General features: G+C 43.3%; 1 long non-coding RNA gene across 1 annotated transcript; it reads left to right on the forward strand.

Annotated features, from left to right (window-relative positions):
• The first annotated feature begins 12,140 nt into the window (after window positions 1–12,140).
• On the forward strand, window positions 12,141–22,341 carry LOC148184917 (uncharacterized). The gene is made up of 4 exons (XR_015771974.1): window positions 12,141–12,732; window positions 16,106–16,216; window positions 19,931–20,024; window positions 21,630–22,341. It is a non-coding gene; the product is annotated as an uncharacterized LOC148184917 (long non-coding RNA).
• Window positions 22,342–23,565: the final 1,224 nt, after the last annotated feature.

The raw sequence follows: 23,565 nt of genomic DNA on the forward strand, positions 1-23,565 counted from the left end.
CGTGAGAGTGATGGATGGAGCAAATGGAAAGCCATGGGAAATCAGAGGACAGAAGCTTGCAACAGGGCACCTCTGCCAGGTGCTCCAGCTGGCAAGGAGGAGAAGGGAGTGAAGAGGACATGAATGAGCTTGAATGGAGCAGACTAAAATGGAAGGGGGAAATAAAACACAGAAGAAAGGTAGGAGAGACATTGACTTTATGGTGAGGCAGAGAGTAGTGATTTGGTAGACAATTTGTTTTACTGCAGACTTCTCAAACAACTCTAGCCAAATCATCCCATGGTTTGAACATCAGTTGCTGTTCTGTAAAAAGTTTCTGAGAGAAGAACTGTCACAAAATGTCATGGGCCATGGGGAATATAAAACAGAATGGCAACCACCTTCTAAGTGATAAAAAACAAGCTAAACAACATCCAGGAAAAAATAATAAAAAATTATCTGAACATTCTCAACAAAGTCACAGTTCATGGAGGAAAGCAAACAGGAACAGACTGTGAGGGAGTTTAATCCATTTCTGCTTGTCTCCATGATGGATCTATACCCAATATATGCAGTTACTATACTTTTAGGAAGCTCTTTTAGCTTTTGTTGCATTTGATGCATTTGTGGGCATCAGCATTGCAGGGCTTATCCCCAGTTGGCAAACATGATATCTCACGTCCCTCAGCATCAGGGAAGGAAAACAGCTTTCTGCTGAAACGGTGTTTTCCTTTCCCTGCTGTCATTCTCCTCCCACCAGGTGTTTTCTGTGAATCATTGTTTTGCACCCTAAGTTCTACTGATGTGGCTGAAAGCATAGACTTTAATTTAGGTAAAGTGGAGAAGACCTCTTGGATACAGATGCTGCCAAACTGATTTGTGATTAGGCAAATATAGCCCTGGAAGCCTCTCAGTCACTGAGTGCTATCACAGGAAGCCACAGAACAAAATGTCTTTCATTTGAGCGAAATCTTTTTAAAGCATCTGGCCTCTTTCCTTGCCTCTCCCATTAGAGACTGTTTCTAAACCTGATTGCTCTGATGGCTAGAAGCTTCCTTTTAATTTCTAGAGTAAATTCTTTCATGGTCAGTTTAGACTCACTCAGTTGTTCTTGGGATGTCCTTCAGCTGTAAAATCTTCTGATTTTTACACTTCAAGAGATTTATAGAGAGGAAATCTAGCCACTCTCATCCTTCACTTTCCTGGCTGTGAAAGCTAGTCTCTCTTAGTCTCTCTACAGAGGTTATGAGTCTCCCTGGCCCTGGCATCATGTGCTCACTCCTCTCTTCACCTGCTCCCATTGAAATTCATATTTCTAGGAAGTGGACAGCAAGAACTGTACTCCATTTTTCAGATGAGATCTCTCCTGAGTCCTGCATATCACTAATCACTCTTCCTTCTCTTTCTGGATATATCGTAGGATATTATTTGTCTTTACTTGCAACATTTTGGGGTTCACAGTCACTGTGCAATGACAGTGCTCTTATTAAGTGCAAGTTTTTGTCATTCTTTGGCATTTCCAGTTGTTGAGCCACAACAGTGTTGCTGTTACAAATGCTGATACATTTCTGCATATTAAAGCTAAGGCACTAGGAAAGCCAGCTACTGAATTCCATTCGTCCAAACTGATGCCTTCCCTTTCTGTACAACCTGACTTTGTCTCCCCATCAGCCAGCTCTTTATCTACCTTCTAACTTTTTCATAAATTCTATTTTAGCTATTAGTTTCACTTATGGCACTGTGTCAAGTACCTTATCGTAGTCTGGACAGGTAAGATCTGTATCATTTCCCCAGTCCAAAATAGTTGTGTTATCAAAGAGAAATATTGAGTTATTCTGGCATGCTCTGTCTTTGACAAACTAATATTGCATTGTTCTTTACTGTTCATTTGCCTCTGTGGTTTTTTTTAATTATTCCCTCCTACAGATTGGCTCTAAAGCTGTAGGCACTGTGGTGGTCAGAAGAATGGGTCTGCATTTCCCTAGATTACACCCTTTTCCTTTTCTTAGAGATAACAGAAGCACTGCATCTGTTATTCTGCAGTCAGACAGTGCCACCACCAACTTGACAGATTAATTAAAAATCCGCCCTGTAAGATTTGCCATTTCATATGCCAACTATCTCAATATTCTGAGATATTCTGGTCCCTGTGACTGGAGCTGATCAAGATGCTTACGTTCCTGTTTCATCTCAAATGCAGTCATTTCCTTTTCTGTACACACAGTGTTTGCTCCATATTCTCCTTTGTCAGAATTACTGAAAATTGGAGTGTTACTCATTTAATTCATGTAGTCCTTGGGTCACACCTAGGATCCCCTCATTTTTTTTCCCCAAGCATGCACAGGTCCTTCCCACATCATGTCACAAAGGAATCACTTTTTGTTTCTTTTACTTGCCTTTGCAATACTTGTCTCAGGCTGGCCTTTAATCATTCTTAATTAACTTTTACTGCTTTAACCTTCCTGCTCTACAGCACACAGCAACCCTTACAGTGACATGCTGCTTACTTCTGGTGCAACCTGCACTGTCTGAGCTGCATCACTCTAAAGGACCTCTGACAGAATTGGTTTGGAGCCACTATAAAAGAGATGTCACAGGGACTTGCCTGAGATTAACATCAGCCATGTTCTAAACTACTAAAAATTTAATGTATTCAACAAGTGTGTGAAGATATGCCCGAAATCCTTCACTGAGATTTAAATGAAAGCATTTCTGCTCACGACCCAGTAGCTCTGGGTCAGGAAAAAAGAAGCATTTTTCTTTCCTTGCCTGTTCTCCACGTTCACTTATTTTGTAGATTGTGTCTTTTGTATTTTTAGAAGTGAATGTTGCTAAGGCAACCAAACTAGCTGAACATTTTGTTTCCCTAAGAACAATACATGTTTAAATATTCAGGCAATTTTCCATTGTTCGGCAGAAATGGTGAGATCAGTCAGATTATCCAGACCAGATGAGGGAAGTTTAGGTTGGCCTTCTCTTACATGTAAAAGCCTTCATTGTGCTGACAGCCATCCAACACCTCTGTGCAAGGAGGAGCAATACACAGCAGACACATAGACTACTCTCATAAATGGGGGAAATGTTTTAGTTTGTTTCCTTCTATTACACTCCCCACAATAAATTAAAGCATCTATATATTTCCAGGTAGAGGAGTTACACTCAGCCCTTTTCTGAGGCTGACACAGAGCCTTCTCCTGCTCTGAAAGCACAGCATCAGATAATGATAGTACCCTACAAGCCAAAAGGGGCAAAGAAAAGATCTATCCACTTTATCACATCCTTCCCTCCAGCCAAATCCATGACTTTCAGGCACATTTCAAGCATCTGGAAAAGATTTACACTACAATATTCCAGCTGCTTGTTGATATGCTCAAAATTGGGCTGGTGGTGGGATCCTGCATGTGACTCCCACCTGTACACAGCCCACCAGCCTGGCTTTATGGCTGACTTTGCACCAGAGCAGGTTCCAAAGGGGCTGGCACAGCCCATCCCACTGGCTGATCTGTGATGGCAGGAACTCCCATGATGTAGGTGCTGAGCAAAGTGCAGTGCTCATGCCCTGCCAGAGAGCCAGAACCATGCACTGAGACTGAGACACCTTGAAGTCTGCTTCTGACATGACTGTTTTTCTAGGGTGATCACAAAGTGTGCTTAGTTTCACTTTTCCCTCTGGCATTTTGAGATGGCTAAAACTATAAAAACCTGAAGAAAATATGATTCTGGCTTAAGAATGTTTTTCAAAGATGTGCCAAATACTATTACAATGCTGAAAACACCAGGAAAGGAAGGGGGAAGAGAATAAATAAAAGAGATTAAAAGTGTGAAAAGCGGTCAGCATGAGAGACTGCAAAAGGCATAGAGGTACAAAACCCAGAGCACAGTCAAGAAAGGGGATGATCCAGAAGCAGGGAGCAGCCTGATACTAAGGGATGGAAGGTGCAGAGGAGAGTCACAGTGGGAAGTTAAGTGAGGAATGCAGGACTGAAGCTGTCAGTGACAGCAGAGATGCTGCACAGTAGAGCAGGCACTCCTCCACTGAGTGACACACAGCACACGCCTGACTGACGAGTGTTACTACGAGATGGAGCTACTGATCCTTTCCAATATCTAGCTCTGGAAATGTGCTACTCCCTCTCCCTTCTAAATATCTTTCCAGGAGACAGGAGCAATAGAAAATTAACACTGCATTGCAAGTCACCCATCTGAAAAGAGAACTTTAGAAACCACTTGTTTTTCATTATTTGGTAGTTTCTGTGTGCATATTTGTGCTCTTCTCTTTCTCTTTTTAAATGTGAAGCACATCACCTAGAGCATTCATATACTTTAGCCTAACAACTAATCAGTGCAAAGAGAGTTATGCTGCTCAAAGAACAATGAGAAAGTTGTCTGGTTGATCTCGGCCAGATCCAAGCTTACCAAACAGTAAGAGAAGTGTCCTAGAACTGCCAAAGATACTGCTTTGAAATGGCAGTGTTAGTTCTCAGGAAACCAGCTAGTTCCTAGCATGATGAACAGCTAGGGAAAGTCTGAATAACTAGAAAAGGCCATGAATCCTGGGTTACCTTGGAATCCATGGGAGCCATCAAAGTGCCATGCAACTCATAGAACTCCTGGCCCTAAGACAAGCTAGTCTGTTTGGGCTGTTTTCCAGCCCCATCATTTTTCCTGAAAGACAAGAATAACAAGACAAGAAAGACAAGAACACAAGATTACATGTGGCCCAGGATGGATACATAAGCTGCACCAATGGAAATTTAGGTTGGATGTTAGGAAAAAGTTTTTACTGAAAGGGTGATAAAATACTGGAATGGTCTGCCTGGGGAGGTGGTGGAGTCACCATCCCTGGAGATGTTTAAAAAAAGACTGGATGTGGCACTTGGTGCCATGGTTTAGTTGAGGTGTTAGGGCTGGGTTGGACTTGATGATTTTAAAGGTCTCTTCTAACCCAGTGATTCTGTGATTCTGTGATATCACATCATGTGCAATTAAACTGCTGCCAAAAGCAGTGTTTGGGGTGATTTCCACTCTGTTTCTCCTTTACAGCCCTCACTCTTCCTGCACACTGGACTGCCTGACTGTCTCCTCAAGCCCAGGACCTAGCCAAGCTGGAGGACCAGGAGGAAAATCAAAGTCCAAAACAGGGCTCATGGGTGAGCAAGCTCTTTAGTCAGAGACAAGGGTCTAGCAGAGGCTTAGAACTCAGTGAATAAAAAGATGGAACTTTTGGTAGAATGGCAGAAAAAAGTTATTCAGAGGTCTAGGAATGGGGCAGATTGGTGCACCCCAGGGTCACAGTTAGAGAGGCTGGTGAGAGTCATGATCCTTCACACTGCAATACATCTGATTGAAAAAAAAGGTGATCGTTTCAACGTTTGCACATGGTCTACTGAAACTTTGGTGCAGCCAGGGCATGGAGCAACTGAGCTTAATGTTCTCCTAGGGCAGCTGATTGTAGGGAGTGAAGGAGGGAGAAAAACAAGTGGAAATTACAGCCTGGAGTGCACTGGGAAAGGATACCAAAGTGACAGGGATCAGAGGGGAAATACAAGGTGTGCTTACTCTCAGTGCAGCCTATTCTTGGAGCATCAGCAAACAAATCCTTTGTTTCATCCCTACTGATTCATTAAATGTCAGTGTCTTTGCCCCTGCCAGGTGTTACCTATAAATAATTCTGTCACCCAATGACATTGAGCCCAAAAAGGGAAGACTGAGCTGAACAGGACCAAAACCCAGAAGGGATTATTTTAATTTAAGAAAGAGCCCCTACTATGTAAATAATCAGCTACTTCCTCACCACAGACACCCTCAGGAGAAAGAAAGGGGAAGGTCCCACAGCAGGACTGTTGGACCAGAGCCAACACAATGGTGCACCCACGGTGCCAGCTGTGCCAGACATCTTCAGTGAGTCTCCCTGGGGCAAGAGCAAGAAGCCCAGGGATGTTGCTGCACAGTTTATTGTACATTTCCCAGAACCTAGCCTAAGCCAGGATTAGTTTCAAGACCTGGCACTGCCAGTGATATTACTCATATCACTTTGAGAAAATCTCTTGCCCTCCATCTGTCTCAGTTTCTTCACCTGTGAAACAGAACCTGGTAGTGGCTTTGCAATGCATGACTGCTTTTCTGGCTCTGGCTTCCCCACCTGCTCCACAGCTGCTGGCACGGCAGTCTGCAGGTGGGTCTGCTTTCTGTAGCCTTAAGGGAGGCAGCTTTTGCTGCAAGAGACCGTGGCTGTATATGAGCAGGGCAATCAGTGCTACTGTTATTATTACAGACAGCAGTAGTGGCTGATACAGCTTCTCTGAAAATGTGATTATGGCCCAGAGAAGGCAGCTGGTGCAGACATGGAAGCCCTGCACGCCTACCACCTTCAAATCCTATTTGTATTCATAAATGTGAACCCACTGGAAGGTGATTTACTCCTATTTTTCAGTTGGCCAGGTAAAATACCCTTTCTGAATATCACATAAAAATATCTGAATAGTGACCACTTTTTTGTGACCACTTCCCAGTGTAGCCACCCCCTGACAAGGCTCTGTGGCCTCTGCACACATTGTGAATGCTCTATCTAACCTGGAAGAACCACTCCTGTCACTGATAGCAGAAAATATACTTTGCATAAAGGAGCAACCAGAAACTGCATTGAGGACAGCTACTGTTCTGCACAGAGCAGTGAGCCTCTCAAATGATTTTTATTATCAGTTTTCTGAGGACAGCAGCTTTATATTCAGTTGGTATAAGAAACACAGCTGTGGGCTTTGGGTTGTATGGATGAGATTACTTCTTTCTCTTTTTTTATACACCTGCTCTCCCAGCTACTGTTCTTATTAAGCATTTACAGGGAACAGGCGAAAGGGAACCAGGAGAAAAGGGGATGAAACAGCAAAGTTGAAGGCAGATGCTCATGTTAGTCTTGTGAAGTAGCTGATCAGATTTTCTTTCTACACAGTAACTTGAATTTTGCCATGCAAAAGGAAGAAATTTAAAATAAAGTTGTGACCCTGTTGTTTTCAACAACAGAGCAAGCTATCTGCAAATCACATTTTAAAAAATGTTGCACACTCAAACATGAATGATAAGGTTTTCAAGATTGAGTGAAAGGGAGGTTTGGATTTTACTCTAAATTTCATTTGTTCCTCACTACTCGGACATACTCCTGATTTCAGTTCCATGAGTAAGAGGTGTTACATAACTATGCAAAATGCCAGAGATGTGGAGGCACGAATCCTGTCGGGGCTCAGGTATTAGACTATGACTCTGAAAGTATTGCCATGATTTCCATAGCAAATCCACTGAGTCACGGAAATGTTAGGGATTATTCACACTGTGGGAGGAGCCAAGGAAATGCAGATCTGGAAGGGGAACTTTTGCATGAGCCAGCTTCTGCTTAAGGCAAGAAGAGAACGCTTTCTGATCTATCTGCAAATAGCCTAAATGTCCTTTCAACTAATTGCACACCATGAGCAAAAGTTTTTACAGACCCTGCCCCCTCTGTCTTAGCTACCTGTGTGCAGGGATGCCTTTGGTATATTCAACCAGCTTGGCTCTGCTACAGCTTTTTTGTACTACACAAATGCAAAGAATTGGCAGCATATTTATCCTTTACATTGACCAAGCAGAATGGAACTTCTTGACAGCAGGCCCAGGGCTGAGGACACTGAGAGACGAGAGAAGAGGATCTCCATGAGTGGGGGAATCTCCACACAGGCTTGAACAAGCAGCTGTTTGCTTTGATTTCATAGTGATAATAATCTTCCAAATGGCATCTTGGGGCTCAGCTGCTGCAACACTGTTTTTGGAATCAAATTACTAGAAAGGTCAAAATTGTTAACATGTGCTTTAGGAAGAGGGAAAATACCAGGCAAAACCTGTAAGCTTCCACTGCTGAAATATGTCCTCTGGACTAGCAGATGCTAGCATTTTCTTCCTTTCGCTGTAGGCAGAAGCATGTCCTCTCACCAAAGGAACAGAGAAGGAGGTCATTCTGCTTGGAGTTCTTTCAAAAATGTGCAAGGAGGCAGAGACTCTTGTGATTTTTTCATAATTTAAAAGGCACAAAACAGTATTAGAGGGAGTGAATGAATAGATTATGTTCCTCTTGCCTGACACGCCCCTACCCGTGCACTCCCTGCAGGGCTTCTTTGGCACTGTTGGGCACAGTTGTTCTAGTGTTAAAAATGTACATACTTATTATTGATCTTACATCCAAAAAGGAGAAAATAACTGTGGAGTTGGTGCTACAGCCAAAGGACAAGACCTAAGAAGAGAATTTTTCTTGTGCCTCCATTACATGTGCTGGGGCATAAGCATAATAATGATTACACTACAGTTCTTTTTCAAAAAGGAGCATTAAAAAGTAAGAGAAAAAAAAAGCAAAGGCCTCCACAATGTTTGAGCTACAGCTTTGTCTTTCTTGTTTACCAGACACCTCTGTGAGGCCATCTGAAGATGTGTGATGCCTCAGCATTGCATTAATCATCAAGGTATTTGGCAGATCAGGGCAATGTATTTTCCTTTTGAAAGCATTCAAAAAAACGTTAAAACATCTGTTGAGAAACAGTGTAGTAGAGTTCCTAATGGAGGCTTATTTCAGATGCATCATGCATACTTTGTCTCTTTGGGCTGTCCCACACTAATTAAAAGCCAATCTTATATTCTCCAAAACACGGCTAAGACAATACTGAACACAAGGCGGAGACTGTGCTCAGTCTGTGTTCTCTGCCCTAAATTTCAAAGTTTATCAAGACAAACACTGTACATACAGGCCTCTCTCCCACTGATGCATTCAACCATCTCTTACCATGCAAGTAAGCTGCCTCTACATTCAATACCCCAGTGGTGCTTTCATATTGTCCTGCACACTCCAGATGGATAATAGGATTCACCTTGATATGACAGGGCCAGTGTCTCTAAAGTAATTTGGCCCATGAAAAATCATCTTTCTAATCCTTGGGAATGTCATGTGTATTAGCTGCAGCCTTTCTGGTATGAATTCTCCAGAGTGGATTCTATTTCACACAAGTCCTAGCAAGAGAGACAATCCTAGGCTAGGAATTCATACCCTACACAGCCTTTAATCTTCATAGAGACAAGCAACCACTGCTCTCCCTATAGCACCCACCTTTCAATCTATACATAATATTTCCTTCCTAGAGCAGGGAAGTTCGATCTGGGAATTTGGAGGTCAAATGCTTTAAACTGTCTTGCCCCGTATCGTATTTGAACATGTTTATGTAAAACACTGCTTGTTCACATACAGTCTTCACCTCCACCATCAAGTCAAGCTTCTCCACAGCATTTTTCCTCATCCATTTCCCGTTGACCCACAAAATCCTGTCACCTGAGTTTAATGAGCCTTAGAACTTGACTTAGGTTCAGGTTGCTAGCCACTGTGTTCAAAACTCTTGGTTTTCCAGTGCTTTCCCATAACCTCCCTCGAGCTGCAAATTCTTGTCCAGCTACCTACTCACAAATTCTACATCAGAAGTGACTCCTCACCAAGACAGTACATACCAGGCTTAAATCCACCTCAGTGCAGTCTGATGGATGGGAGCTGTTTGTAGTATTTCCATGGAGACAAGCAGCCCAGGTTCCAGTTACCCAGAGGAGAATGTCTCTCTGGGGTGCTGGGAACCGGGGAGGTGCTCACAGGAGACCTCCAGCCTCACCTGAGCGAGCACTGAAGAACACGCTCCAGGAAAGCTGAGCACACGTATTTGTGTGGCCTAGCTGAGTCTGGCCCAAGGTCATGAACAGCAAAAAATTTACCTCTCATGCCTTTTACTCTTCTGAGAGTTCACCTTTGCTGTATGCTTTGCATGCTCCTTGTTTCACTTGCAACACGATTATTCTTACTGCAGACCACTGTTTCAGTCTGAGTTTTTTTTTTTATTACTGCTTTGCATTGCTGCATTGGTTAAAATACTGGTACTGCAATCAAGTGTTTTGAACAGCTGAATAAATGCTTGAAAACATGAATAATTACCTTCATTTACTCTATTAACCCCACACAAAAAATTAAAGACTCCTGAAAACACCCCCACTGGAGAAAATATTTCAGCAACAAAGAATATTAGGGAAGATGTTCTGTGCTCAGGAAAGATAATTCAGGAAGGTTGTATAGAGGTCACATTTAGTTTGCTTTTAATGTTTTGAAAGGGGAGAATCTTTTAAACTTTCAGAAGTGGGTACCTGCCTCAGGATAGTACCTCCTTGACTCCACTTTCTCCAGTGGAGACCCCTCACTCTTCAGAGCTGGACAGTCGTTTGGACCAGAGTGAAATAGCTGCAGTCATGACCTTGCTCTCACCTTTCCCCATTACCACCAATTTCTTTGACAGTTAGTACTTCTGGGGGCAGTGGAAGGATTGTGTCTACCTGACAATGAGACCATGACTTTTCTTTGTGCAGGAATATAGCAGATGTACTGAAAACGCAAATCCTCTGCTCTTCTTTTCTCTCTAAGGACTTTGGCATCCAGCATGTCCATGCAGAATTTCCTCAAGGAATGGAAAGGGCTCAGAAATGAAAGAACTGGCTTCATGCCAGCACTTGGTCCTTCAGGCAAACTCCTGAGATGCCCTATATGTGAAATGAATTGCAGACCTCTGCCTCTGAGGGAATTAGAGTTAATAGCTTAATGTTCTCAAAGGAAAGGAAAAAAAAAAAAAGGAGCCATGCAGGCATTTTGAACCTCCTCACTGCTGGGCTGTGCATTTCCTTCTGAAGGCAGTTTCAGGGGAGATGGTTGTTAGGGAGAGGGAGTAGGATCCCATTTTGTATGCAGATTTCAGTGCTGAGTTGAAGGTCTTATGGTCTCATGATGCCAGGGCAACAGCAGCAGTATCTGGCCAGTCCTTTTGCAGTGATCACCAGATGACCTTGAGATTTACTCAACCAGGGCAGTATGGTTTCTATAAATATTACATATTCCAGGATTGTGTTTTCAGCTGTACCAGAGACAATCCTAGTGAAGAATTAATTCAGTCAGGCATAACCTCCATTCTTTCTCACCCCTTCCCTCTCCCCCAGCACCAGCCCTCCCTTACTCTGGGTTGTAAAAAAAGCCTCCGAGATTTCTCTTTTAACACTGACCTTCTGAGCTATCTAATGATGAAGATAGGAAGAGGCTGCAACCAGACAGTGGAAAAAAAACCCCCTTTTGCTAGCAGGGAAATGTGTGAGTAATATACACACTGTTGGACGGTGGCCAAATCACTCTAGTAACGGCTGTTAGTTCCCCTTACAAAGAAAATGATCAAATGAGAAAGAGGAGCTGCAGTCGGGTGTCAGAAATGCTGAGTCGCAATGGGAGAGTGCCGCATCCGATGGAAATTTACCCAGGAGCCAGCGACCTTCACACGCTGGGGACGAGGACTGAGGGCTTGTAGGGAAATCCTGCCCTCGCTCACCCACCGCTGTACTACCTCCACGTCACCACCCAGGCAGAACACACCCTGGAAAAGCAGACCAGGAGACGAGCTCCAAGACAGAGTGAGCTGCCAGGACAGGCTCCATGGCGTGAAACAGGGTACTGCTCTCCATAGTGTGCAAGGATGTCCGGCCCCACAGCACTGCCTAGTCCTCGGGATTACTTGCCTCAGGTAATTAATTGCTGCTCATCTGGCTCCTCCCCTGCTGCTTTGGACACACAGATTTGAAATGATACAGCTGGGACCAGTTGACCCGTATCTGGGGCTTCCACAACAGGAGACAGCAGGGACCAAAGGTGACTTCATAACTCCCTGCTTTTAGGGCTGTGCCTTGGGTCGAGGCAGAGCTTCCCCAGTGGCTACATGCCCTGTAACCATTTTCACATGATTTCAGGCCCATATTGGAAACAGAATGCAGGAATACTCTGGCTTCACCCTTGTCAGAGGATCTCAGGTTTGGGATACAACCAGAACATCTCATCCTCTCTCCCACATAGCAGGGCATAATCAATGGCTTTCCCTGCAAGTTCTCAGGCTCTCCCTGAAGGACGATGAGAAGTGGGGGAGGATGAGCAATAACGCCAGAGGACAATGGATACAAGACAGTAAGTAAGAAAAGTAAGTTGAAAACAGAGGACAACTACTCACATCAAGCTCAAAGATGGACAAAAGAGGAGAAAGAAGTAGCTGGTGCTGCAATGATGGGGATGCTGGCTAGATGGTGCTAGCACATGCTCCTGTGCTTTTGTTGTGAACCAGTACAACATTATTACTGCTTTTCCTTTAGACAGAGGTTTCATTTCCATTGCAAGAGCTGGAGAAACTACTGTCTCTTGATGGTATTGGTAATAGAGAACAGGTAGTCCCCAAGGGACTTCTTGTCCCTGTCAAAGTTGAAGGGTTCCTGGAATATGAGAAAGATAATGCTCTCTTTGCAGCACTAGGGGAATGATAAGCAGCCGTCTCAACCCAGTACTCCCATGTTGGCTAAACATGACACAAAATTTGATATCTGCCTGGCGTCATCCCTAAATCACCTCTTCTCGAGCTGTGCTGCAGGAACTCGTTCTTAATCCTCTGGACTACACTGGATTAAGCTCTCCTGGCTGTGCTAATAGAGCCGGCTCCAGTCACCAAGGCAACAGCAGGCTCCTCAGCCCCCGCAAGGAGCGTATCCACATGGTGAGGTGAAGATCCTGGCTCCAGCACACCCAGTCCTGAAATCCACAGACTTTTCATTTGTGCGTTGTACTTTTTATTTGACGCCATATCCTGCTTGTGGCAGAGCATCTGTAGGGCTCTTCAGAAGAACCAGCACCAGGTAGGACGGATCCTGCTCCTCCCGTGGTGAAAACCAGTGGGCTTCTGGGACACCTGCTGGTGGGCTGGTGCTTGACACACACAAGGTCCTGAGAACTTCAGGCCTCCACAAGGACTATTTCCAAACTCCAGAGCTTGGATTAAATGCCTGCTAGGTCTCTTAGTGAATATCTATGATGAACAACGAAGACTGAGGGTAAATCAGATCTTGAATATAGGTTCAGACCTAAAACAAAGTCCCTATATATTATGGCTCACACAGAGCCCAGCCACCACTAGAGGGAACAGAAGCTCACAATGAATGACAAAATTACAAGATTGCTCTCTAAAATGAATGCAGTCAATGAGAAAATACTAGCAGACGTTCTCCATTAGAACTGGAGATGAAATATAGACATCTTCTGATCTGGTAAAAGGAGGAAGTGGTGACTGGAAATAGAGAAAAAGTAGGGGTTTGTATCTTTGTCTGTCCTCCAAACCCCATCTCCAACTCCTGCAGGGAGAGGATTAAAAGTGGACACCTTACGCCCAAGTCTCCTTGAAGCTGTTGATAGGAAATTAGGCAAAGCTACAGGCTAGGACAGCTTATATTTGGTGGAAAAGAAGACATTACCTCTTTTTTGTGCATCAAAAAGAGCTTACAAGCATCCCAAACTCTCTCTTTGCAATGGCATTTGTTGCACACGGAAGCGAAACCAGCTGGGTTAGTTGTCCTGTTAGCTCGCTCCTGGGTGCTCTGTGAACATGTAGCTCTGCTCAGGGCTGCACTGGCCAGCCAGCCTTTTCATGCACAACAGTGGAAAAAGAAATAACCAAAATGATCAGGTAGAAAGTGGAAGTAAATTTTTTTTCCAAGAGGTTAGAAATAACCTCAGCTTCAGCAGGCAGTTATCCAGAACTGAGAGAAATGTGAACTAGCAATTGAAACTAAACAGTACACGTCCCTGCAAGTCCTTGCGTGTCCTCAGGGTTAGTAAGGAAAGGGTTTTACCAATCCCTGCTGCTGACTGCTCCTTCAGAGCTGTTCATGCTGCCATGGGTATCCTTTGGCATGTTCTGGGACAAGAGCAGGGTGCCTTGCTGGGTACCCTGATTCGAGGCACCTCACAGCAGCTCTTCTGCTGGCTGATGGTGCAGAGCAGCCAGGAGCCAAAATGGATACAGGGCAGAGCAGTCCTCACATAGTAATTCTCCCTAAAGTTTAAGATCTGCTGAATAATAGTATGGGAAGGAATTGCTGCCTCTTGTGTCAGTCATTTCAGTTTAAGTCTTCCCTTTCTTAGCTCATGGATTTATGTGCCTTCATCCTCTGTTTTACTATGTCAGGTGCCCTGACTTCCAAAGACTTGCTCCTGATTCACACTGCTACAGCCAAGAGGAGAAGGACTCCACATTATTGTTCCCAGGAATGAATCCTGAAGGTTTCTTGATCTGTGAAGCAGCTACAGGGAAATTCGTCGTAGAAACAGTCCCGTTACTGCCTTTTGTCCATATGACTCATATTGATCCTGTTAACTGAGACTATCGTATTTCCTAAGAAATACTTTCTTAGCTTTAGGCCAAAACTCTCTGGTCCTGCCTCCTTCTTATGCACAAGTTTTCCTCTAATTCCTATTGATGCTACCCTGCCTGGCACAGAGTGAACTGTCTCCCCTCATTCCCACAAGCAAGTCCCATGCAGCCCTGTGCAGCAGGTATCAGGAACCTGCTGGTCACACTGCAGTGAGAAACTCAGTCCAGAGGCCCTCAGCTGAGCAGCAGCCATAGCACAGCTCCAAAGCTAGCTTGTGTATGTGGTTCCTTTCTGGCCTCTCTTTTCCCCTGGAGGAAGAGGAAAACCTTGGTTTAAATATGGCTAGAGTTACCATGGCTGCCTTGCACAGAAATCAATGGAAGGGCATGAAATCTAGTCCAGTCCCTGTCATGGCACTTTTCAGGTTGGAAGTTGCCTTTACCGTTTCCTCCCATCCTCAGGGCCAGTCCAGCTACCCCCATTGTCTGCCAAGCACAGCAGCAAGAAGATTCTTGCCCAGCTGCAAGAATTTCACCCCTGGACTGGTTTAGATGTGCATACACACAAGTGTTACTGATGCACTCATGGCCTGTCTTCCTCTGTCCTCATCTTCAAATGTCAGTCCCATGGAGGTTCCAGGGCTGACTCACTCCAAGCACAAACTCTGGCCTGCCCATGACCTGCATTTCTGAGCAATTCTCCTTGGCCAGCTTTATTTCAGAACTTGGCTGCAGGCAGGAATGATGTGTCCGGGAATAAAGCTCAACTCCTTTGTGACTGACAAGGAGGCCTCTGGGTATCCTCTAACCTAATGCTGCTGCTGAAATGGGTTGATGCCACAAAACACAGCAGTAGGAACAACTCTGAGGTCAGGGAAATGCCAGCCTGCAGTTTCACATCTTCTATAGAGGCAGAATGACCATATACCTCTGTCTGGATCTCAGTTAAGGCTTGGAATATGGACAATGAAAAACCAGCAGGGTAGTTGAATCCCAGACCTGGAATTGGGATTCTCCCTAATCTTTTCAGACAGATGCTTCAGGATTTTTCCACGGGACCCTACACTACCCAAAGAAGGTCATTATGGCCTCATCCATCAGACACATCCCACAGAGCTGTAAATTCTCTTATCAAATGTTCAGTTCTTGACCTGATCACAATGGGAAGCCTGTTTCTAAAACAAAAGGTGTTTTCACAGCACACAAGGGTAAGAAATGAGATTCTTCTGTGTAGCAGATTACTAGCACCTTAGAAAAATCTGGGCTGTCCAGACTTCAGTCATTTCTAGGATAGGTTTTGTAATACTTTGCACCCTCAGATGTCACTGGGAGCTTTGCTCATGATTTCTGTGGGGACAGAGTTTATTTTAAAGGCATTTCATCTTATCAGAAATCAAAAGCACTTCATATACTCTATGCACATGGGCATAACCTAGCCATTCAGGGAAATGCTGTCTCTGTAGGACAACCATGGGCTGACAAGACATCCACATGCATATAAAAATCACCATATCAAGGCATTAATTTTTCTGAAAATTTTTGCCTCCAAGTGCTATGCAAATCAAGCAATTCACCTTCACTTCCCCCTAGTGGAAAATAGGCTGAATCAAGAGAGGACTTACAAACAGGACTTGACAAAGTGTGTAATTCTTTAGAGCAATTAGGGTCCCAGCATGGGACAGGAGCTGTGCACTTCACCACTCTTGCCTGTATTCATATCTTTATGTTCACTTGAGAAGTTTGACATTGCTCACTCTAACAAAAAATGGCCGAAGCATTTGAATGAAGCAAATGCCAAACAAAAAATGAACTGCCTCACAAGTCAGCTCTGCAGCTCCTAAGCCAACCCTCTTTCCCTGCAGCCAGCCTGATGCCACGATATTGCCATAGTTTTGACAGGAAGTCACACCTGAAGAAAAGAAAAGAGAAACTGTGAAGCCAGACATTACCTTAGCACAACCACACCGACGCAGGTAAGAGCTGGGGAGGTGGGGAGCCCCTGCTTGAGGTATGGAGAGAAACTTGCCATATGCCCAAGGTCCTCACAACAAAATCATGCACTTTAATATCTGCACTGCACATAATCTCTGACAGTCTCTAATTTTGAAGGGATACATAAATATAAATCTGAACAGGGAGTGGGATACAAAAATACATACGTTATTTTACTAAATAAATAACATTTTTCACACCTGTTACCTCATGAGCATATCTTTACCTACAATGAGATAAGAGTTGTGGTGGCTGTCTGTTTGGAAGCTCCAGTAGGAAGTGCTTCTGTCAGACAGCTTTCTTCTCTCTGAAGTTACAAACCAAGGCAGCTGTGGACTGCAATTGATGGTCAGTGAACCTCAACAAGCCATGAGATGGTTCAAGCAGTGCAGACTAGTGATTTAGCATTGAAAAACATCAGCCAAAAGTACAGCAAAAGAGGATATCAGAGAGCAGCAAAACAGGATTCTGCTGCAAAGCTCTGGTGAGGTGCAGAATATGTCACATCTTCCATGGCAGACCACATTCCCTTCCTACTCTTGGCAAATTCTGTCCCATCTCCAAAAGATTTCTCTTTGCAAATGAACAACAGGGGTGAGGTTTACACAAGGGAAATTCTTGAGCATGAAATGCAGAATATAAACCACAACATCAGCCTGAAAAGTCCAGCAATCCATTATCATAAGCTTACATGAGCCACATTTTCCATGTTTCTAAAACACAACCAAAGTAGCTAACATCTCTTATGTGGCAGGAATCCAGAGAAAGAGACAAGCCAAAGCAAGACTGGGCAGTCCTCCAGCAGAATGGGTTAGCTTCAAAAGCTGAAATGCACTTAAAACTTTAAGGGGGAACAAGAGGACAGCTTTAGATGTTTTGTCAACCATACATAGATTTCCAAGCTGATGAGAATTTCCTCTCATCAGATTAATGCTCCACCATTAGGCTATAGTTTCCTACATAGGAATGATGCCATTTAAGTAACAGGAGAGAGTTTCATCATTCTATCAAACAGCATGGCTGATATTTGCTATTTCCAGTATACTCCCTGCTCCACACACAGGGTAAATTTCCCCCCAGTAAAGTAACTACTATTTACTTAGCAGGAGTCCAGTGCAGAAAGAAGAGAGGATTGCTTCTACAAATAAAGAGTGCTTGGGAAATTCTGAGTGAGACAGAATCTTGCTAGCATCTAGAAAGAAGTGGCACAGACACTGTGACAGTCTCTACTCTTGTGGAAAATAGCTCAGTAGGGAGTCATTTCTTGTCCCATCTGAAAACTATAATTTCCACCAGTACCAGGCCATCTTATATGAGGCTGGTGATCCACTTGGAATTGGCTAAAACCCTTGAGACTCTCCCAGCCATGTTGTTACTCCAGTCACTGATGGTTTTCTTGGGTAGCTTGTTGGAACACGAGGTAAAGGCAATCAGCAAGCAGCCATCTTATCAGTATGGGGTTACTCCTTCTAATTGCTGTTTTTCCATGCCTTATTCATACAGATAACTGGTGGCAGATGTAAAACAAGTGAGAAGAAATATAGGTCTTTAAGATTTTTTCCTCTGAGCACACTCAGACAAAAGACAGGGTATCAGAGATCTTGTGGTGCTTTTCGGAGAGAGACAGGGAGAGACAAGTCATTTTAGGGAAGCTTTGTAAAGCCAAGTAATCCCAGCTTTAGTGATCTGCAGTGTGTATGTTGCATTGAGCAGGATAAAGGGGAAAGGGGCTACAAGCCTGTTTATATCAAGCAAATGCAGATAGAAGAGCTCTTCACAACACAAAAACACTGTTGTGACACTTAAACTTGCTCTGCTGACAGCATCAGTGAAGGGAGCAAGAATTGATTCAGTTTGGAGACTGAATTCCTACCTCTATGCAGGAGTGAATGTAAGGGAGTAGGAGCACTAGGAAAGAGGGGAGGAGTGAAAAGGAAAAAAAATTTGTTCTTCTCTTATTGAAATTGGCAGACAGCTCCCCTGGTGTCCTCACATGGGCAAAGAGCTTCCCCTCCTCCTTAGCAGCTCCCCCTTGTTCCAAGGTATTAAAAACAAGATAACAAATCTATCCAGGAAAGACATTTACACAATGTCTAAAATACAAAGAGTGCCTACATCAATACAAATCAGAATTTTGAATTGGCTATTCTTACTTCACAGAGTAGATTGCCCAGAAGTTTTTAAAATAACCACATGAAGAAGTTTTGTGATTTTTTTTTTGAAAAGTAAAGAGGCAAAAATACCAACCAGAAACCCTCACTCAAATCCTAAACATGTCCCTTTGACCAGCTGTTGTACACACAGATTGACCTTTTTTTCAGGTGCACTGCAGGGCAAACTGAAGATTTAATCCAGGAAGAATCTGGGGACTTTTTCAGTGTGAGGATACTGAAAGAAAATTTATATTAGGAGTTTTGTTTGAAATAGAGGCTGAGAAAAGATGGGCTGCATCCCCACATACTACTGCACATAGTTGTACAAAAGATACTGAATCCAGAAAGTCCCGTGGAAAACTGTTCTGGAGTCTGTACACACTGCAGGCTCCACAACATTTCAGAATGACCTGTTTATAAATCAAAATGGTCCATAAAAATGTTAAAAGCCAGGACTATAATGGGCCATAGGGAAAAAAACCACCAAAAACAGGAGAAAGGAGAATTACTGGCAGTGTCCAAGGTCCCTGAAATAGCTGGGAGTTTGCTATGGAATTTCCTAGCTGTTACCATGTGAAAGAGAAGCAAGACTGGCAGCCAATGAGTCTGAATGTCATATGAAGAGTTTGGGTATCAGATCCAGATTCAGAAATATGGAAAACAAACTCCACCTTCAGGGATAAGACCCATTGAAAGAGAAGACAAGACATTGGCAAAATGGTAGCAGAAAAGGAAGATGGGGGAGAGAAGGCACAGAGAATGGGAATGGCTAAAAACAGGGGAAGAAATAGTGGTGAACTGCTGGGGTTTTTTAAAATGTCAGTTTTGTTACAAACTCAGTGCATGACCTTGATGACAGGTAAACCTTACCATGCTTTTCCTCAGATTCCCATGTCTGTAAAATAGATACAATATTTCTGTACCTCAAGATTCCTCCATGGAAAGTGCCAGAAAGCTATTAAATATACAGTGTAAAAAAGTATCAATTAGGCATAAAAGGAAAAAGCCAACTCAAAAAGTAATCACTGGTATCTGTGGAAAAATTTCATTTTGGGTGCCATAAAGAACTATTCCATTTATATTCTTAAAAGGAGGCATGGCTGAGAAAAACAGCACTCTCTTCTTATTACCACTGAGATCCCAGCAGACCTTCCTACTGAAAGAACAGACATTGTAAACAAATAAATGCTGATGTAATTGTGATAGTGATTGATGAAGGAAGATCAGGATTTCATTGTGTTCAGCACTGTGAACACCTAATAATCTTTACTCAAGAGCTTCGCATTTAGACTGCAAGCAAAAGACAGTAAAGGATAGAGTAAGCTGGTATGAGATGTAAATACAGCAACAAAATTGCTTTTTCTGATTTGGTTTCATCTTGGTGAAAAGATAAGTGATCCCAACATGCTGGCCTCGTGTTTGGACGAATCTGGATCTGTGTATTGTGTATGAAAGCAGCCAGCAGTTCTCTGGTGTGGAGGGCAGAGGCTGTGTCAGGGAATTTGCTGAGCAGTAACTATATGCAAATCATTACCTCTGCAGTGGATGACAGCAAAGAAGGAATTTTGGCAACAACCTCTCGAGGATTTTGCTGCTCCTCAGGGGATCTTCTGACTCAGTGAAGGGCACTTACGAGGTACATTATTTCATTATTTCTGCAGCTTGGGCACTCTTTTGCCCTGCAGCACTGCAGGGATCTTAGCATGCAGCTTGGGATTTTGCCAGTCAGCTCACTGGAGTACTGAAGCGAAGCAATGAAGCCAATGCAGCAAAAATGCTGATTGTACTACGGGCTGGGAGAAATCCTTTTCGTATTCAACTCACAGCAGAGCCTGTTACAACGTCATAAATCCTCTGTAGCAGCGAGAGAGGGACAAGAGAGAGAAGCCCGCTGTCTCTGCTTTTCCTGCACAGTCTATTCTCAGCACTGTGCGTCACGCTCTCCTTCATCACTCTCCATCAATTCTGCACAGTTCAGGAAAATTCTGACATCTGGGTCTGCAGTGCTATGAGTTAGCAAAGGCCTTTTCCACTGCAATCCAAAGATCACAAAAGCCAGAGAATTTCTTGCTGTCAAACCACTTGTTTTTGCTCTGAGTAAATTTGACAGAATAAATAGAGAGCCCCAAAGTGCCAATATTAAAAACAATTTTCAGAGTATAATAGCAATTTAAATGGGAAAAAAATCACACAGGGCTCTTAGAATAAATAAAAGCAGATGTAAATGTCAAATTCATTTAATGTCAGGAAATCATATATAGAGAGAGACGGGTCCACAGCAGTTATTATAACCACTGGCTAAGAAATTATTTTTGTTTTCTGTGGAATAGTTGGTAGCTTTTTTCCCCGTCTCTTTTCCACAATAGCAGGAGACCGAGTTCACCTGTGAAAAGACAGAGAGCAAGAAGCAAGCAACAATAGTTAATAGCTGGAGAACACGGGTATTAGTTGGATATGGATTTGTTGTCAAATCCATATTGAGACAGTAACTTAACAACTGAGTTTACAGCACCAGGCCAGAAATACCAAAAATAAGCAGAAGGAACATGAGCAAGGAATATGAAGAAACAAAGTAACTTGTTTAAGGATTCAGAACTGTAGAGTGGCAGAGCTATCTTGAGCTATGACTAAGCCAAATGTGTAGAGATTTATTAACCCAGGATTCCAGGATTTCCTAAACCAGCAACTCCCACTGGACTGTTGATACTCTGAAACTTAGGTTTAAATACACAATAATAATGTTGGAAGGATGATATAAAAAGGGTTTCAGGCAATTAGCACAGTTCTTTTACTGGGTGCAAGGTTGCCATCTGGAGAGCTGCAGCATTTCTGGGCTAGGGACACTGATAGCTCCACAGGCAATTACTCTAACCCGTTGCTGACATAAAAGAACACTGGTGCTCTCCTTTTAATTGCTGGGTTTTGGATTCATCATAAAAATAATGAGGTGAGAGCTGGGAAATGTGTCTAATATAGGCTGGGAAGCAGTCTAACTTTCATTGCATGTATGGCATGCATCTGCATCCATGTTGCTAAGCATTCTAATGGCACAGACATGCCTCCTAAAGTGAAAAATAGACCCTTTTCAATATCATGCTTTGAAGGGTATAGTGGTAAAGAGAGCTGCAGAGCAAGAAGTGCTCAAGTAACAGTGCAAGAGCAGCTTTGATTCTGTTATCAAGTTCCTCTGGTCACAAAGATATTACATTACAATTGCATAACTCATGCTTTCTCTTTGCAGGTGGAAAAATGACAGGCTGTGCATCCTCCATCCTTGGAGATTTTCAAGACTGGATAAAACTATGAGCAATCTGGTCAGATCTTCAGCCAACCCTGATTTCAACAAGAGGTCATTCTGGAAACCTCCAGGGGTGTCTTCCAATCTGAACTATGCTGTGCCCATTGCAACATAAGGATTGTGTGGTGCTGCTGCCCATGCTTAGCAGAATAGCAACTTCTGGCCTTTATTTCCGGGCCAGAACCAAGTATTTGATCTCTGCTAAAGACAAACTTTTCCATTTTTCATGCTTCACCAGAAAGAGACACTGGTTATGGCTGCAGAAGCAGCTCAATCCCATAGTGCAAGACTTATCCACAGGCATTTCCAGCTAGCTTAAATTGTGAGCTCTTAAACCAATGAGTACTGACACTTTGCATTGCACTGTGTGGACATAAAATGTAGCTGGGCATTTAAGTAATGAGCAGAAATTTCTCTTAATCTTCCCTTGAAGAAGGGAAGTCATATTCCCTTGAAGGCAGTCATGAAGTACAACACAGTTTATTCCCTAGTGCCTGTCATGCTTCACCTTATGAATAATCCAAACATACAACTTTGCTTCCATTTTTTAGAGTTCTGCTGATTCTTTTTTGTTCTTTCCATGCCTATCTTTCCATTTACTGGCAAGTATTTTCTCTTCATTTGTGCATATAAACCACATAACAACACCAAGGTTATGCACTCTCAAGGCTACTCTTCCACACAACCTTTCCTCATGATGAGCAGTGCTTGTAAATGTACTAAAGCTAAGAAGAGACACAGGGAGCACGCTGCCCTAATAAAGTTGTATGAGCTCTCACTACAATAAAATAACCTAGAATGTAGCACAAAGAAAAGGATACACTATTCTGTGGATGTAGCTGACAAACCATCGGAATTTGCTGTGATTAGAAAAGCTTAAGGCAGTAACAGCTGTGTAGGCACTTTCCTGCTTCTCGGTGAGCACAGTTACTGCTGGTATCTAGTGCAGTGTCAGGAACACCAACAAAATACAAGAGTTCTCATACAAACATAGCCTGCCATGTGGGTTGGCACAGGGCTCAGTAAACTGTGTGGTGCAGAGGCAAATATGCTTGAAGGTTGAAAGAAGGCTCAGAAACTTCATGGCTCAGGCATATAATGACTAGATAGCAAAATTATGTTTCAGGGGCTCAGTTATTCTTCTTGTGGCAATGAGCAGGAGCTGTTCTGGCCCAGCCTCCCAGAGAGGTTAAATTAAGAGTAGACAATTTGTAGCAATAGCTGTCAAGGGGATGGGGAAAGTGCAATGTGTCTCAGAACTGATTATGGCGGTGCAGAACTACTGCAAAAGAATGGGCATCACCTTATCCTTAAGGATTAGGAGTGGGCCACCTTTTGTGAACATCACAGTAAAAAAAGCTGTGCCTTGACAGAATGGTGTGGAATGGGTTTAGCAAATACATTGTTGCTTATATGCAACCTCTATCAGAACGATATCTGAGCCAGGGCCATGTCCAACATGCCTGTCATGCTCAATGAAATAGTTCATCACCCAGTTGAACTGCAGGATCATGAGCACCTTCATTACCTGTCTGTGTTCTATTTGTTTGAACAGATGGAATGACCACAGAGACAGTGTGTCAGATATTGTCGCACTCTCCATATCTCAGTTTTTTGTCTGCAGCCCCAGATATTTCCCAGCAAAAGGCAACCTTCCAGTGAGCTGTCAGTGCTGTCACCTTCGTACAGCAGCAGAGCAGGAGTTGCACCTAATTAGATGAACAAAGTAACAACAAGGATGACCTCCAGCCACCCCCTGCTTAAAAGACAATGAAGCATGATCTGTAAATGCCATGTAAAGAGGGACTTGGCAGCAGCAACTGCCAATCACACCGGGAGAAAGTTTATAAGCAAAGGTGAGGAACTTACAGCATGAGAA

This window comes from Pseudopodoces humilis, chromosome 2 (genome assembly GCF_049639895.1).
Source record: "Pseudopodoces humilis isolate 2021_Gansu_Grassland_sample_001 chromosome 2, ASM4963989v1, whole genome shotgun sequence".
NCBI classification, from domain to species: Eukaryota; Metazoa; Chordata; class Aves; order Passeriformes; family Paridae; genus Pseudopodoces; species Pseudopodoces humilis.